Source organism: Scyliorhinus torazame, chromosome 5, assembly GCF_047496885.1.
Source record: "Scyliorhinus torazame isolate Kashiwa2021f chromosome 5, sScyTor2.1, whole genome shotgun sequence".
Classification (NCBI taxonomy): Eukaryota; Metazoa; Chordata; class Chondrichthyes; order Carcharhiniformes; family Scyliorhinidae; genus Scyliorhinus; species Scyliorhinus torazame.
Genome location: NC_092711.1, coordinates 217,187,037 through 217,204,856, shown reverse-complemented (window position 1 = coordinate 217,204,856; position 17,820 = coordinate 217,187,037). Strand labels below are relative to the sequence as shown.

The window sequence follows — 17,820 nt, the reverse complement described above, 5'->3', positions numbered from 1 at the left end:
CGCTGGAGGACGTGACCCAGTACCAGGCTGACCTTGATGAGGCACCGGTCTCAGATGGGAATGGCCGAGGCACTGGGAAGCTTGTCCCAGTTGCAGGTGGGCTTTGCTGAGGCACTGCAGAGCATGTCCGAGTCACTGAGGGGCATTGCCGAGGGCGTCAACACGGTGGTGCAGACATTGGGGATTTTGCCTGGGCTGGCAGAGCTAAATGACGCAGGGGCAGCCGAACTCGAACCAGCTGCCCCGCCATCCCGAAGTGAATCCTGGGGCCCGAGCGGGAGGAGAGGGCGCAGGGTGCCAACCCAGACCCCATCCCGTGAAGTGGTAACGGTGACCACCAGCTCCCCCGAGTTCCACCCCTCTGATGAGGCCATATCTCGAAGTCAGCACCCGGGCCATGTTGGCACGACTGTGCATTTACCGTCGACAAGTGAGCCGGGGCCCTCCATCCCCAACTCTAGAGGGCGCTCGCCAGGGGCGTTGAAGGCCACGGGACGTGGTAAGCAGCAGGCTGCCTCCACTTCAGATGTGCATCATGGGGCACACCTAGATGTAGCGGTAGAGCAAGGAGGGTTAAGCACATTGAGGATCTCTGAGGGCACAGGAAGGGGCCAGAGAGGTCTGGGGGGAGTAGGAGGTTTGGGGGTGAGGGGATGGTGGGTAGCGTAAGGCGGCACCATCGGGAGAGTGGGACATTGTTGGACACCTGTGACACATTAAAAACCCTTGACCACCACCAGTATGACGCCTCTATTATTTTTCTCCGCAATGCTGCCCAACCTCCGAACCCTTAGCCCATCTCTCCAGGTATTCCCCCTCCAGACATGCCATGCACCAGTGATGGGTGTGAGTGAGCACTCAGCAGACAGGCAAGGGTTAGACTATGGCATAGATTGAGGAGCACTGCCGCTGACGGTTCCGACACAGTCCCAGCACCCTGGAGGGATGTGCCACCGACCCTGGGAGAGTGAGAAATAGGGGTTGGGGAGGATAAGGTATCGATGATGGGCGAGGCCACATCCTATGTGAATCGGGCGAGTATGAGGGCCTCCCTGGCCCTCGGGGCTTGCCGGACCTTCACTGCTTCCACCTGTCCTGCAGCCTCTGGCTGGTCCTCCAGTTCATCCCTGGGCTCGTCCTCCACCTCTGCTGGTCTGGTCTCCGTTACGGTCTCCAGCCTCCCTACCGGCGTCATCAACCAGGTCCTCAGTGGGTGCTACTTATCCTTCAAGAGCCAGCTACCCATCCTGGGGCGGTCCTCAAAGAGGCTGGTGATGACCGACTGCCCCAGGCTGTAGCTGTCGTGCACACTACCTGGGAAGCATGCACACATGTGCATTATCTTCATATGGTGGTCACACATGAGCTGTATGCTCAGGGAGTGGAACACCTTCCTGTTAATGTAGTGCACTCACCCTTGACCCGGTGAGTGCAAGGCGACATGTGTGCATAATGTGACCTGGACCAGGCGCTGGTCCCTTCGCCATTTCACCCACCCACCCACTGGCCATGGGCATGTCCCCTGGAGCTGTGCCCCATCTCCTGGTGTTCGGTTGGTGGCTGCTGCCTGTGTGGTGATGATTCCCGCAGTGTTAAAGCACTGTGCCGAGGCATCACGTCTGATTGGGATGCTAGGCAATGAATCCCACATGCTACATGGCCCTCCCACCCACGGGAATCCATTTTGGTTGTTTGACGTGCTCACGTAACCATGATTGCCAATTCCCTATTAGCATTACCATCAGCCACATGGAGAAAGGCCTCGACAGTCGGTGGGGTTTATGGGTGGTCGGTGAGGCAGACGGACAGGGGGAGGGTCGCTCCCGGGATGGGTACACATGATCCAGGGGTTGGCATTCTGGTGCCCTGTGCAGTTGCCCACTCCCCCTTCCCCTCTTCGCATGCCGCTGACATCTGCATGTGGTGCCCACCCCAGACGAGGGCCCCCCTCTCCCACCGAGCACTGGGGTGGCAAGACCAGTGCCCCCGGGCCCTTTGTCTGTGAAAAAGATGGCTACCCACCTCCTCGGCTCCCTGCAGAAGCCCTTCCCTGTTTCACGTTTTTAAAAAGGAGTACATCGCTTCTCGGCCTTTTGGCTAAGATCAAGCGTAGTATCTGCTCTGCCTTTTGGCTCAGGTCTGGTATATCTCTCTTGTGGGGAGCATGAATTGGATTCAATTTGAATTTGAATTGGTTTTTGGAGCAGGCAAGGAGCTGCATTAGGGGTTCGCCCCTGTCCGCACTCTGAGCCCTGGCTTTGCAACTCAGAAAAAGTAATTTTAAAAAAAGGAGTACTAATCAACACCAGTGTGACCACTTGCTGGAGAGGCCGATGAATCACGGGAGGCCATTGGATAGTTGTATGGAAATAGGGCTCAAGTGGTTATAATTGGTTTCTCGCCTCGCTACGGCGAGATCCCAATTCCGTTTACGGTCGCGGGGCGATTACATCGCAAACTGTTTGGCGCCGTTCACGCTTTCGGCCTCTCCCTCCATTCTCCAGCCTCATTACACTCGAGTGAGAGTGTAGCGAGGCAGGAAAATCACGCCTTCAGTGTCATTTTGGGGGAATTTGGCAGGGTGTTTCCTGACGGCTTTTTGGGTGAGATCCACACCGGTATTCAGGCCCACTTAGGGCGTGATTTACTGGCTGCATCGCGCCGGAATCGGGGTGAAACGTGGCTGGTTAGATCCCAGGCGAGGCCTCCACTGGGATTCCCGACAGCCAGTACGCCTCACGAGTGATGGCGCGATCTGCACAGTGTTGCATGTGTTGTGGGCCAGGGTTTAGAGAACCCCAAAGTGTATCATGGAGTTCACCTGACCCACAACTTTTAATAGATTGTGGTATGGGGAGCCCATGGCCCACTTTACAGGTGTGGTACAGCAGAAATGGAAAAGTATTTTTTAAAGCAAAACAATGTTTAATCTATGAACTCAAATTTAGCTTTTTAAAACATAGAGTGAACTTCTTAGCAACTATTAATTCAAATACAACCCCCAAAGAATACAACATTAAGTAATCCTTTAAGCTTTCCTTTTAACATCCATAAGACTTAAAACACCTTTTACCAGAAGAACATCAAGTTAAAGTCACTACTGTTGTTAGTTTTAAATCACCAGGATCGATTTATAGTCTTTACATTACAGAGAGAGAGACTCTAATACACCTTCTGGCTGTGACTGCAGCTATCCAGCTCTGAAAATGAAACTAAAACACACGCTGGAGCAAACAGCCTAAAACAAAAGTAAAAAGCTGACAGACATCCCAGCTCCACCCACTCTCTGACATCACTGCAATAATAAACACCCATTTCTTAAAGGTACTCTCACTACAGATATTTATAAATACACCCATTTATAAACACCCATTTCTTAAAGGTACTGTCACATGACACATGATTAAGTTTGTTTGAAAACCCCACTTAGCCGCGTTGATGACTGATCAGACGGCCATCTATCGGCCTTGCCGAGGAAACCCCAGCTGAGCGCCAATTAGTACTTATCCCCACAAATTGGGACCAGGCATACCGGCACACATGGGAGTCTCCCAGGCGATTGGAGGCCCCTGGCTGGTCGGCTTCTGGTCAGACTGACAACCTGGCACTGCTGCTGTCACCAGACACCTTGACACTGCCAACCTGACAGTGTGGCACCCTGGCAGTGCCACCTGGGTACCTTGGCAATGCCATGCTGCTGCCAGCCTGACAGTGCCAGATGCCTAGGTGACATTGCCTGGCTGGGAGGGGCACTGCCAGGATGCCAGAATGGCAGTGCCAAGGTGCCAAGCTGGCATTTTGCCTACGTCCAGGATTGGGCCCAGGGTGGTGTCCTGCCGGTAGGTGATGGGGTGTAGGGGGATGCACGAGGACCCCCCCAACAGTGAGTTAAGGCATTGGGGGTCGGGGGCCGCATGAGAGGGTCGAGGGTTTGAGGCATCAATCACAAATGGCACCCCGATCTCTACCTGCACTGAGGAACTCTGCTTGTCGGAGCTCCTCAGTGCAGGATATATGGCTAAGTGCGGCCTCAGCGGGGCGTTCCCCACCAGGGCAGAATAAAACCCAGTGCCATTCGATAGCGAGGTCACCCCAGCGAGACTGGCTCTTCAGTTATTGAGCTGCCATTTTGAAAGGGTACCCTGAACTCTAAGTAAGCTTGAGGGACCCCTAATGGCTCATTTAAATATGCTGATCTGGATGTTGCCCAGCATGGGGTGAGATCTGTCTGGCCAGATTGAAACATTCACGTCGGGCGTGACGAGACCGGTAAATCCCTACCATTAACTCTGTTTCTCTCTCCACAGATGCTGTCAGGCATGCTGAGCTTTCCCAGCTTTTCCTCTATTTATTTCTGAGACCCAGCATCTGTGGTATTTTACTTTTATTACAAGGAAAATACTTCTCATTACCTTATTAAAAATATCAAATCAGAGAGAGGTGAAACAGCGCCCTTCAACATGTGGAATAAATCCTTTGAACCATATCGTGCACTTCAAGATGAAAGCTCGATCAATTAAGCGTGTAGGAAAATGTTATGACATCTCTTCTCACAAACATCTCATCCTTTTTTAAAAACAAATTCAAATGGAACTTTTATACCGTGAACTGCATTAAGAGGGATTTGGGTGAAAAAGTAGCAAGTGTAAGTCCTCATAAATGTTTCCATTCACGAGTTGAATCTTCACTCAAAACTACCCTCAGAGATCTAAATATATTTGCATTTTGCAGGAAATGCACGCTGATCAAAGAGCAACAGGTTAGATAAGAAACATCAGTTAATTGTTAACATGGGATCATGGTGAGGTGGAGTGTGTTGAAAGGAAAGCCATTGAGAACGTACAAAAAAAAAACATTTTTCACTTTAATCAATTCCCTTCAAATGGCTTAAGCCCTCTTCATGTTTCCCTTGCTTTGTTGAACTTCTGCGAACATACAGGTGCCCATCAGATCAAAGCCCAGTTCGATCAAACACAACACGTTACAATGCTGACGCATAAAAACTGCTTCATGAGAGAAGATCTTAAAAAAAAAAGATTCAAAAGCGGCCTTTAAAATAAGCTGTTCACGTATACGAATGCTGCTGGAGCTTTGCATATTCTGTTGATGTCTGCATTCATTAATTTCCTTTGTGTAATTAATTACTTCACTTCGAGCATAGAGGTTTCAGGAACACGGTGACCTTGCACGGATAAGAGACCAGTGCCTAAAGGTTGACCATGTTCATTGGAAATCCCTCAAACTGTTACTTTAGTGGAGAGTTTAGCACATTTATTTTAACCACTTTAATACCCCCGCAATGGAAAAGACAGATTTCCAATTCACACACTGGTAATGCACAGTGTGGCTTCAAGGTCAATGTTTTAGGTTTCTTACACAGTAAACGTACAATGAACCTTTATGAGGCGAATATTCGGAATCAACAAGCAATGGCATGCAAAAATGGGACTTGAAGGAAGTAAAAAGGCAGGGCTGGAGCCTAACCAATATTTTTTTTCAGATTTGGTGACTATTTAATTCATTGATATTCAAACTCTGGTTGCAGGCTTAAAAGCCACTGGGAAAATTCTCATCAACTTACGACGGTCTGATACTGTGGTTCATTAACAATAAGCTTCTAAACAGCATTAGGAGTAATGTGTTTGAGCTCTATGTGGCACAGTTTAAAACGAGAAGGAATGCTGCAGTTATGACTCAGAGTTTGACAAAGTGCCACAGAAGAGGTGCAATACTAAAAGGAATGGACAAAAGGCGCGACTGAGCGGGAAAAGTATAAGGGACATAGAGTCCTGTCTGGGCTGAGAAACGCAGTGATTTGGGTTTATTTCCCCTGGAGGTAAGCAGGGCGAAGAGGGGAATTAATCGAGAATTATGAAATATTTTGAGTGTCAGTCAGGTCAAGTCAGGTGTTCACCACAGACAGTTCTCACCATTGCCTGTGACTGGTTAAAGTGCTGAGCAGAGCGTCAGTAACCCAGTCACCACCAAAATATGCCAATGGTTTCTAGCGAACGAGCCCCAGGAGGAAAGGGAGTGGGACCCTTGACAGGGGAAACGCCATCACTAGTTGGCAGCTGAGATAATCATTGAATTAGCAATGGCACTCGCAAACTGCACTCTATGATGGAGCCACAGTTCAGAATGAGTCAATAAAAGAGCAACCATGAACAGTCCAAAGCACAACATCAGGGTTCAAGTCCCTGCCTTAATTAAAGAGGTAGTTTGGACAGTTGATGCCAGGATCTCCAATGATAGTTAACCAATAATGATGATGATTGACGGGATAAACAGGCAAAGGCTATTCCTTCTGGTCAAGGGATCAATAATGTAGGGTCAGCAAATTCAAAACAGCATGAAGGTGATGGGTAGAGGGATTAGGAGAAATCGATTCACACAGACAGGCTTCAGCGTTCAAAATGCTTTGTCACGGGAGATAGGAAGAGACCATTTAATCTTTTAAAGGAATGGTACATTAAGAGTCAGAAAACACAAGGTTAAAGGGACAAAGCTGGGCAATGGGATTTGTCTTGGATTATTTGTGCATTTATGAAGAAAGGCATGAAACATTGAAGCTTTTTCACAAGATCAGAGAAGACAATTGGGGAAGGGGTGCGGGAATCTAATAGAGGTTGTTAAAACTATGAAAAGGAATAGAGGGGGCAAACAGTAAAAGATAATTTCCAAAGATTGGTGAATCAATAACAGGGGGGGACAGGCTCTAAACTATTACTGAAGGGCATATAGCGCAAGATTATTATTTTGCATGGAATTCAACGCACGAACAGACTCAAAAACAGCTTCTTCCCCACTGTCACCAGACTCCTAAATGACCCTCTTATGGACTGACGTCATCAACACTACACCCTGTATGCTTCATCCGATGCCAGTGCTTATGTAGTTACATTGTATATCTTGTGTTGCCCTATTATGTATCTTCTTTTATTCCCTTAATGATGTACTTAATGTTGAGCTGCTCGCAGAAAAATACTTTTCACTGTACCTCGGTACACGTGACAATAAACAAATCCAATCCAATCCGAATTCCAGGAATTAAACTTGGAATGCTTTACCAGAAGTGGCCATTGAAGCAGATGTATAACACAACTGGGTCAGTATTTGGGAAGGATGAATATGAAAGGATACAGAGAAGGGAAATGGATTAGATAGCTCCAGTTGAAGATCAAGGGCTTTTAAAGGCACGATGGATTGAACAGGCTCCTCTTCTGCCCTAATTATGTATAATCAGTAAATTCTTAAGAGTTCAAAGAAAATCAGCAAAGTGGAATTCCTGCTTTGAATGGGCAATGTTTAAATCTTGACCGAACAATAGACATTCTCGCATCTGTTTGTGTGTAAAGAGAATTGAAATATAATTGCAGACAGTGTCCTTAAATAATCTTTTATTTGGTCTAAATCAATCTAGTTTTTTTTTTTTTGCAAGGATATGAGCTCAACCATTCACAGTGAACTGAATCTTGGGCTTTATGGCCCCTACTGCCCGGCAGGATGGTGAGTTCCCATTGAACTGAATGATTTGACTGATTTACTGCCACTCTGCCCCAGGACTGTAAAACCCTGGCCTTGGAATGAATACAGCACCCAGCTGTTCATTTTGATTGGCATTTGAATTGTCTTTTTTGACAATGCTGATGTGGAAATTTTACGCGATTATTATTCTTTGCCAGCATTTTTTGTAAACGTATTGCCTCTTCCTGTAACCATGGGCGAATTCAGAAGTGTGTAGATGGTGGGGGAGGGAAGCCCTGAAATGAAGACAATTGCAACAAACCGTGTCTTTTTTAATTACCAGGATGGGGATGCCACTGGAATTTCCCTCGCTTGTTGCCCTTGAGGTGGCAGTGAGCCATCTTTTTGAACTGCTGCAGTCCAGGATTTGAAGGTACACCCACAGTGCAGAAAGGGAGAGAGTTAGAATTTTAACCCAGCGATGTGAAAGAAATGGTGATATTACCCCAAGTCAGGATGACGCATGATCATGTGCTTGGTACCCTTGTCCTCGGTGGTAGAAGTCATGGGTTTGGAAAGTGCTGTTCAAGAAACCTTGACGAGTTGCTGCAGTGTATCTCAGAAGGTGCACACTGCTGCCACCATTTGCTGCTGTTGGAGGGAGTGAGTGTTCAAAATGGTGGATGAGTGCCAATCATGTGAGCTACTTGATCCTGGTTGGTATCAAGCATCTTGAGTGCTCCAGTAGCCACCATAGTTATGCGATACAAGGCCATGGACTTGAAAGTCCGTTTCTCTCGCCACAGATGTTGCCAGACCAGCTGAGTATTTCCAGAATTTTCCGTTTTATTATTAATTATGTTAAAGTCCAACAGGTTTGTTTTGAATCACGAGCTTTTGGAGTGCAGCTCCTTCATCAGGTGACTAACCCAGCGTTGTGAGACTTCTTACTGTGCCCGCCCCAGTCCAACGGCGGCATCTCCTCATCATTATTAATTATGTAGCTGTTTTAGTTAATTTTCTTATCAATGTCCCCCAGGACATTGCTAGTGGGGATTTAACAAAGCTAATGTTATTGAATGTCAATGGGAGATAGTTAGACTGTTCCTGTTTGGAAATGATCACTGGCTCACACTTGTGTGGTGCAAATGTAACTTGCCAGTTAACAGCCTGAGGCTGAGTGTTGTCCAGGTCTTGATTCGTGTGTGAATGGGCTGCATAATTATTTGAAGAGTTGAGCATGGAAACGAATACTAAAATCATCAGCGATCATCCCCCCGTTCTGACCTTCTGATGGTGTTAGGAAAGCAAAGGTAGTTTTAAGGAATTTATGTTTGTACTGGTAAACATTAAAAATATGGTATAGCTTTAGGTGTGTTTAATTTAATGTTTCTGTGCCTGGAAGGGTAAGATCTTTCGTTCATTTTATGCCTGGAAAATGGTGTTTGTATGTGTGGGGGTTGGTTAAGTTCCACCTGTGTTTCTGTTGTACTTGGAGAGGGCTACGGCATGAAGAGTAACTAAAATGCATAAGCATGTGGCTGTTGCTTAGTAACTGGAGGTCCTTACAAGGTAAAAGGTTTTTAAATTTTTGTTTAGGTAATTTGAGAGCAGTTTGAGACAGGATCCTGAGGAGAGAACATCTCTCAACTCAGCCAGAAGAAAGACGGGACAGGCCGGGAACTGCAAAGAGGCAGGCTTCCTAAAGTACAAGTTATAGTCCAGATAACCAGGGAATTGGGAAAAAAAGAGCGTCAAAGAATTCTGGAGTTAAGTGAACAGAGACAAAGGTATTGTTCAGAAAAATTCAAGGAAGAGTAAACAAAATGTAATGAGTTAAAGGGGCAATCACAGTAACTAGATTTAATGTATGATAGCAGACTGCATAACCAGATGTAATGTTTCATGTCATTTTAATAATCTGGGAATTGCGTTAAGGCAATTGTGAGCAGCTTGCACAGCAGTCAAACCAAAGAAATCGTTACAGCATTGGTGTGAAATCCTGCACTGGATTCACTGTTGAACGTGGAGCAGAAGTTTTGTTTGTCAAGTGTCATTTGGAAAACCTGGACTGGAGTTTGGAATTTAAACCACCAAGGGAAAGCATTATCATGAGAGAATATTTTCATGTATTGTTTCGGAGTGGAATTTGGATACTCTCATGAGACAGTCATTTTGGGGGTTGCTGAAGAGAAAACCACAGACACTAACATGGGTTCAGAATGGAGAGTGTGTTTTGCCACAGTCATTTTGTGTGCTTAAAAGGATCTTTTTGCGTTAATGAGACCATTCAAGTTTAAGGTATACTTTGAAATCCATGTTAATCTTTAAATCTTAATGTATTTGTTAAGATAAGGAGGGAGTAAAGGAGTATTGTATTATAATCCAACTTTTCATGTTTAACAAATGTTTCTTTCTTGTTGTTAAATAGTAATTAACGATCCTGTGATTCTGGATGCGATTCTCTGGAAAGAATTCTCCGGGAACCGCTGCGAGCCTTTCGGGCACTTGTCCTGACAAGGCCGGCAATGCAATTCAAAGTTAATTGGTCCACTTAAGGAGGCCTCACAGGCTTCACGCCGTAAATGAAGGCCCACCAGCCAGTTCGCCAGGACCACACTCACAAGATCCCCCCACTAACAGAGCTGAGCAGCACTTAAACTGCACTTGCACAGCAAACCCTACTCAGCTCAAAGCCATGGTGCCAAAGCAACAAGCCCCAATGTTTGGAGACGCAAACCTGAGGAGGCTCCAAGATGCGGTCGAGGCCAGGAGGGATCTCCTGTTCCCCAGAAGGTCCCGGAGGGTGGGGCACAGGGCAGCCAGTGCCGCCTGGGAGAAGTGGCAGCGGCCGTCAGCTCGGGAAGACTGACCAGGAGGACTGGCCTCCAGTTTTGCACAAAGGTCAATGACCTACAATGGACGGCACGGGTGACTTGATCCTGCCCCCAGAAACCCCCCCACCCCCCAAAGTGACCAGTCCCCAACCCTCCATTTGCCCACCTACCCCACCCTTCCCCCTCCTCCCTTCACCCCAGCCCTCCCTTTCACCCAACCCTCCACACAAATGTGAACAGCACACGTGGCTAACAATGGAGGGCAGCACGGTAGCATAGTGGTTAGCACAGTTGCTTCACAGCTCCAGGGTCCCAGGTTTGATTCCTGGGTTGGGCCATTGTCTTTGCGGAGTCTGCACATTCTCCTCGTGTCTGTGTGGGTTTCCTCTGGGTGCTCCGGTTTCCTCCCACAGTCCAAAGATGTGCAGGTTAGGTGGATTGGCCATGCTAAATTGCCTTAGTGTCCAAAATTGCCCTGAGTGTTGGTTGGGGTTACTGGGTTATGGGGATAGGGTGTAGGTGTTGACCTTGGGTAGGGTGCTCTTTCCAAGAGCCGGTGCAGACTCAATGGGCCGAATGGCCTCCTTCTGCACTGTAAATTCTATGATGATTCTATGAATGTCCTCTCTGTGTCTCCTCAGTAGAAGCTCTCCCACAATCGTCGTGAGGGCCGCCGGACATAAGAATCCTCACGACCTTCATCACCAATGTGGAGGTTGACCCACGCCGCAGAGGTAAGGATCCACCAGGCCCCACCCACATGGACTGTCACACATGAGTTGCTATTGCCATACAGACTGACCCATCCCTCCCACTGACCACGTGTCCATTCTCCCGCAGGTCAGGTCCTCCAGCCGACGACGCTGGCCCATCCCCTGCCTCCCATGAGACCACCTCGAAGGAGAGGTCCAATGATGCCACAGTCGATACATCACAGCTGTCCTCCCCTCTCTCTGCCAGCGCAGAGACACGCACCTCGGTGGGCAAAGTCAGTGATCAGGCTTCTGGGGCACAATCTTGTGAGCGCCACACAATCGCTGATGCACATCAGTTGGAGGCAGGAACTCCCAGGCGATCAGCAGTCAGAGGTCTGCTGGATCCCAGGACCCAACTGGGTCCCAGCCAGATGCTGACCCTCTGGAACAGGTTTTTCCAGAGCTGATGGAGGCTACGGGCACAGGAGATGTCATCGGCAATGCATGGCACCGAGGCCAATACTCCCAAGGTGGCGACCGCAGTTGAGAACTTGGTGCACGACGTCGGCAGTAGGAGTCAAGGTATCAAAGGCATGGCATAGTCAATGATGGCCATGGTTGAGGACTTCGATAGACTGTCCGACTCAATGAGGGAATGTGACCCAGTACCATACTGACCTTGATGAGGCACTGCGGGACATGTCCCAGTCTCAGATGGGAATGGCTAAGGCACTGCCGAGCTTGTCCCAATCACAGGTGGGCATTGCTGAGTCACTGCAGACCACTGCAGATCGCTTCCCAGTCACCGAGGAGCACCACCGAGGGTGTTGACACATTGGGGCAGACATTGGGGAGTAGCCAGGGCTGGCAGAGCCGAATTATACAGGGCCAGCTGGGGCTTTATCGAGCTGCCCTGCCATCCCGAGGTGAATCTCAGTGTCCTATGGGCACCGACCGGGAGCAGGAGGCACTGGGTGGCAACCCGGACCCATCCTGTGGACTGGCGACAGTGGCCACCAGCTCCCTTGAGTTCCGGCCCTCTGACGAAGCCACGTCTCACAACCAGAACCCAGAACAGGGCGGCGCAATTTTGCATGAGCCACCTGATATGCCACCAATTAAGACGGAGAACGCAGAGTGAATTAACTATGGCTTTTCGTGACTTAGAACAGAGCTGGCAGCGTGCCCCAGAATGAGGCAGTCTGAGAGGTCAGCAGCTTATATACCCAAGCCCTAGGGGGAGGAGCCACGGGCAGAGCCAAAACTGTACAACATGTAATATAGTGCCAATACTGTACAACATGTAATACTGTGGCAGCACAATACAACACAATGGTTTCATCACATTCACCCCCTGTTTTAAAAAAAAGCCTGGCGGGGTGAAGTGAACAAGTTGCGTCAGAGATTGAGTCTGATGGGGGCTTTGATTGTCTGCCATAACTGCCTCAGTTCTGGCTGTGGTGTGCGTATCGTAGTCGGCTGAAACGTTGAGGCCTGCGTGTGTGGGAGCAAGACAGCTTCTGTGTTCTCAGGCGGGTGGGCAGCAACGGGGGAAGGGGGTATAGGGTCGGGTCGGGTCGGGTAGTAGTGGAGAGGGCAGGAATAGAGTCGGGAGCGCGGGTGACAGTCGCTGGGGAGCCTGCGGGTGCCAAATCCCGAAGGGAGATTGTGTCCTCCCGAAGGGAGACTGTGTCCTCCCGCCCGTCATGGTGAGCCACGTAGGTGTACTGGGGATTTGCATGGAGGAGAAGGACCCTCTCTACCAGAGGATCCGACTTATGAGTGCTCACATGTCGTCGGAGGAGGACGGGCCCTGGAACCATCAGCCAGGTCGAGAGCGAGACTCCTGAGGTGGATCTTCTGGGGAAGGCAAACATCCTCTCGTGGGGGGTCACATTAGTAGCGCTGCAGAGAAGCGACTGGATGAAGTGGAGCGCATTGGGAAGGATCTCCTGTCAGCGGGAGACTGGGTGACCTCTAGACCGTAGGGGAAGAAGAATGGCCTCCCAGACCGTCGTGTTCTCCCTCTCCACCTGTCCGTTACCCCGGGGATTGTAGCTGGTCGTCCTGCTCGAGGCGATGCCCTTGCTAAGCAGGAACTGACGCAGCTCATCACTCATAAAGGAGGAACCCCGATCACTATGGATGTAAGTGGGGAAACCGAACAAGGTGAAGACACTGCTCAGGGCCTTGATGACTGTGGCAGAGGTCATGTCTGGGCATGGGATGGCGAAAGGGAAACGCGAGTACTCGTCAAGGATGTTGTGGAAGTACACGTTACGGTCAGTGAAACCAATGCTGAGGCGTCCAAAGGGGCCTTTACCAGGCTTGCTCTGTCTGGCTGATAGAAGTGTGGTTTGCACTCTGCGCAGACCTGGCAGTCCCTGGTCATGGTCTGACCTCCTCAATGGATAAGGCTGGTTGCGGGCCTTGATATAATGGAAAATCCGTGTGACCCCTGGGTGACAGAGGTCATTGTGGAGGGCCCACAGTCGGTCTACTTGTACGCTGGCACAAGTACTGTGGGAACGAGCATCTGGGGGCTCATTAAGCTTCCCAGAACGATACTGGATATCATAGTTGTAGGTGGAGAGTTCGATCCTCCACCTCAATATCTTATCGTTCTTGATCTTGCCCCACTGTGTGTCACTGAACATGAAGGCAACCGACCGTTGGTCAGTTAGGAGAGTGAATCGCCTGCCGGCCAGGTAATGCCTCCAACATCGCACAACTTCCACAATGGCTTGGGCTTCCTTTTCGATGGAGGAGTGCCAAATTTCAGAAGCCTGGAGGGTACGGGAGAAGAAAGCCATGGCCTTCCTGCCTGGTTGGGGGTAGCGGCCAGGGCAAAGTCAGACGCATCGCACTCTACCTGGAACAGGATGGATTCGTCCACAGCGTGCGTCGTGGCCTTGGCAATATCCGCCTTGATGCGGTGGTAGGCCAGGCGAGCCTCAGCCGTCAGGGGAAAAATGGTGGATTTGATGAGTGGGTGTGCCGTGTCTGCATAATTGGGGACCCACTGGGCATAGTACGAAAAGAACCCCAGGCATCTCTTCAGGGCCTTGGGGCAGTGGGGGGTCGGGGGGGGGGGGTGTTGCAGGAGGGGGTGCATGCGGTCGGAGTTGGGCCCTAGGACTCCGTCTTCCACAACGTAGCCAAGGATGGCTAGTCGGGTTGTGCGGAAAACGCATTTCTCCTTATTATATGTCAGATTAAGGAGCTGGGCGGCGTGGAGGAATTTCTTGAGGTTAGCGTCGTGGTCCTGCTGATCATGGCCGCAGATGGTGACATTATCTAGATACGGGAACGTGGCCCGCAGCCTGCACTGGTCAACCATTCGGTCCATTGCTCGCTGGAAGACCGAAACCCCATTGGTGATGCCGAAGGGAACCCAGAGAAAGTGGTAGAGGCGGCCAGCTGCCTCAAAGGCCGTGTACTGGCGGTCCTCTGGGCGGATAGGGAGCTGGTGATACGCGGACTTCAGGTCCATGGCGGAGAAGACCCGGTACTGCGCAATCCGATTGACCATGTCAGATATGCATGGGAGGGGTACGCATCGAGCTGCGTGTACTGGTTGATGGTCTGACTGCAGTTGGTGACCATCCAACGCTTCTCCCCAGTCTTGTCGACCACCACTTGAGCTCTCCAGGAGCTTGTACTGGCCTCTATGATCCCTTCCCGCAGGAGCTGCTGAACCTTCGACTTGATGAAGGTCATGTCCCGAGCACTGTATCGTCTGCTCTTAGTGGCGACGGGCTTATAGTCTGGGGTGAGGTTGGCGAAGAGTGAGGGAAGGGCGACCTTAAGGGTTGAGAGACTACAGAGGCTACAGACGGTGAGTGGGGGCAGGGGTCCATCGAACCTCGGGGTGATACTCTGGAGGTTGAGACCCAGAAGAACTTCCACGCAGAGGTGTGGGAGGACGTAGATTTTTGAAATCTACGCCCCGTACCGTGAGAGTCACGACACAGTACCCACAAATTTGCACAGTTTGAGACCCAGAGGCCAGGCAGTTTCTCTCCGCTGCGGGTAAAAGGGGAAGGGAGTAGCGCCGTACCATGTCTGGGTGTATGAAGCTGTCTGTGCTCCCGGAGTCAAAAAGGCATGCCGTCTTGTGGCCGTTGATCCGGATCGCCATCATAGATTTAGCGAAGGTGACAAGGCCGAGACTGGTCTAGGGTGATGGAGGAGGCCACGGGACGGCGGGCTGGCTTCGGACGGTGGGCGGGCTTTGGACAGACGGCGGGCCGGTCGAGAGTAGCAGAGGCCAGCTGATGGACGGGCGAGCCGGCGTTCCGGGAGGCGGCGGAGAACTTCGAAAATGGCATTGGAAATTCAGCGGTGGACTTCAAAAATGACGTTGGAGATGCGGCTGCGGACTTCAAAAATGGCGTCGGAGATGCGGCGGTGGACTTCAAAAATTGGCGGCCATGGGGGTGCTGCATGGTCGGAGACATAGGCACCCATGTTACGGAAGGACACCTCCAACGATTCAGCATGCTGAACCGTTTCCCGGAGGTCGAGTGTCTCCCTCTCTAGCAGGTGCTGGCGAACGCAGTGTGAGTCAATGCCGGCAACATAGGCGTCCCGGATCAGAAGTTCGGTGTGCTTAGTAGCCGACACCACCTCGCAGTTGCAGGCCCCGGCGAGCACCCGCAAAACGTTCAGAAATTCTGCCAGCGACTCTCCAGGGCACTGACACCGCGTGGCCAGGAGGTGCCTGGCGAACAGTCCGTTAACCCGCTTCACATACCATCCTTTCAAGAGATTAATGGCTTTATCAAATGAGGCCGTGTCCCGGAAGATAAGAAGAATTTGCAGGCTCACCCGGGGGATGAGGACTCGCAGCTTGCGCTCCTCAGTGACGGCGATGGCGGCAGAATTGATGAAAGATTCTAGACAGCGTAGCCAGTGTGTGAAGATGACATCAGCGTCGGCTGATTGGGGGTCTATCTGCAGGAGGTCCGGTTTGAGGCCCGGATCCATGTTATACAGCTCTTTAATTTAATGTAAGTCAATTAAATTGATGTGCCATCAATTAAGACAGAGAACGTAGAGTGAATTAACTATGGCTTTAATTGATTTACAACAGAGCTGGCAGCGTGCCCCAGAATGAGGCAGTGTGAGAGGTCAGCAGCTTATATACCCAGGCCCTAGGAGGAGGAGCCACGGGCAGAACCAAAACCAGACAACATGTAATATAGTGGCAATACTGTACAAGACGTAATATTGTGGCAGCACAAAACAACACAGTGGTTTCACCACACCACCGACATGCACAGGATGCCTGGCAGGGCATTTGAAGGCTAAGGGATGAGGTAAGCAGCTGGCTGCCACCATCTCCCTCCGGTGTGCATCCTGGTGATACACTGAAACAGTGGTAGAACAAGGAAGGCCATGCACATCGAGGTTCACTAAGGGCACTGGGATGTAAGGGTAGGGGGTAGTGAGCATTAGGGGGAGGGGGAGTGGGCGCTATGGGGCAGTGGGCTACTTGTGCGGGGGGGGGGGGATAGTGGGGAGGCATTATCGGGAGAGTGGGGCAGGGGTGTCTGTACGAGGAACATTAAAATACCTTCACCACAACCAGTATGACGCCTCTGGCTCGTTGTTCCGCGGTGCGGGTCGACCACCAATCCGATGCCCCATGCCCCAGATATGCCCCCCACGCTCCCCACTTGAGATATCCTACCCACGCACACCTGGCTGCGGACACGTCCACTGGGTTCGGGCCTATCCCCTGGATTGCTGCTGCCTCTGTGGTGCTGTCTCCCGCAGTGTTCAAGCACAGTGTTCATGCATCAAGGTGTGATTGGGATGTTAGGCAATAAGCCCCACATGCCACATGGCACGCCCACTCACGGATATCCACTTGAGATGTGTGAAATGCGCACTTAACCACGCTTGCCAATATCCTATTAGCAATAGCCTTCAACCACAAGGCCAGAGACCGCCACGGTCAGTGGCAGTGGTCGGTGCGACAGACAGGCAGGAGCTAGAATTGTCCCCCGAACAGAGAACACACCACTCCAGGGGTTGGCATGGCGGGCTCGCGCATGTCTCACCCCCACCTACCCTCCTAGAGCAGCCTTCCCCTCCACCCCTCAAGGCGGTGCACCCCCCCATTGACCCCCCAAGCCCCCTCCCGTCCGAGGACAGGGGCAGCATGCACAGTGCCCCCAGGCTCATTTCCTGTGAGCGAAGATGATTGCTCACCTCCTCAGCTCCCCGCAGCAGCCCATCCGCCAGGTTCACATTTTTAAAAAGGAGTACTAATCGGTGCCAACGTGACCACTTACTGGGGAGGCCGCTGGATCATGGGAGGCTGTTCAATATAGGGTGGCTCCCATTAATTGTATGAAAATAGGTCTTAAGTGGTGATATCAAATCAAACTCAAAATCAAAATCAAATAAAAATAATATGATTGGATCCTGATTTTGCCTATGAGAGCCAATGGTTGGGCGCCCCGCGCGGTTCTTGCTTTTGGCCTCTCCTGCTATTCACTGGCCTCATTGTGCTCTAACTCAAGTACAATGAGGGCGGAGAATTGCACCTTCTGTTTCTCCATGTTTTATATAATAAAAGTAAGAGTTACGGTCTTTTGAGCCATTGTTCCATTCAGGGATCATAACACAACAGGGAAGGTCAATGATGAAGCCGCTGAAGATAGTTGGGCCTAGGACACTAACCTGAAGAACTCCTGCACTGATGTCCCGGGGCTGAGATGATTGACCCCCAACAACCACAACCATTTTCCATTCTGCTAGGTATGACTCCAACCTATGAAGAGATTTTCCCCTGAATCCTATTGAGTTTA

General features: G+C 50.4%; 1 non-coding gene across 1 annotated transcript; it reads left to right on the top strand.

Annotated features, from left to right (window-relative positions):
* The first annotated feature begins 2,077 nt into the window (after positions 1-2,077).
* Positions 2,078-2,277, top strand: LOC140422835 (U2 spliceosomal RNA). The gene has a single exon (XR_011947623.1). It is a non-coding gene; the product is annotated as a U2 spliceosomal RNA (small nuclear RNA).
* The last annotated feature ends 15,543 nt before the right edge of the window (positions 2,278-17,820 follow it).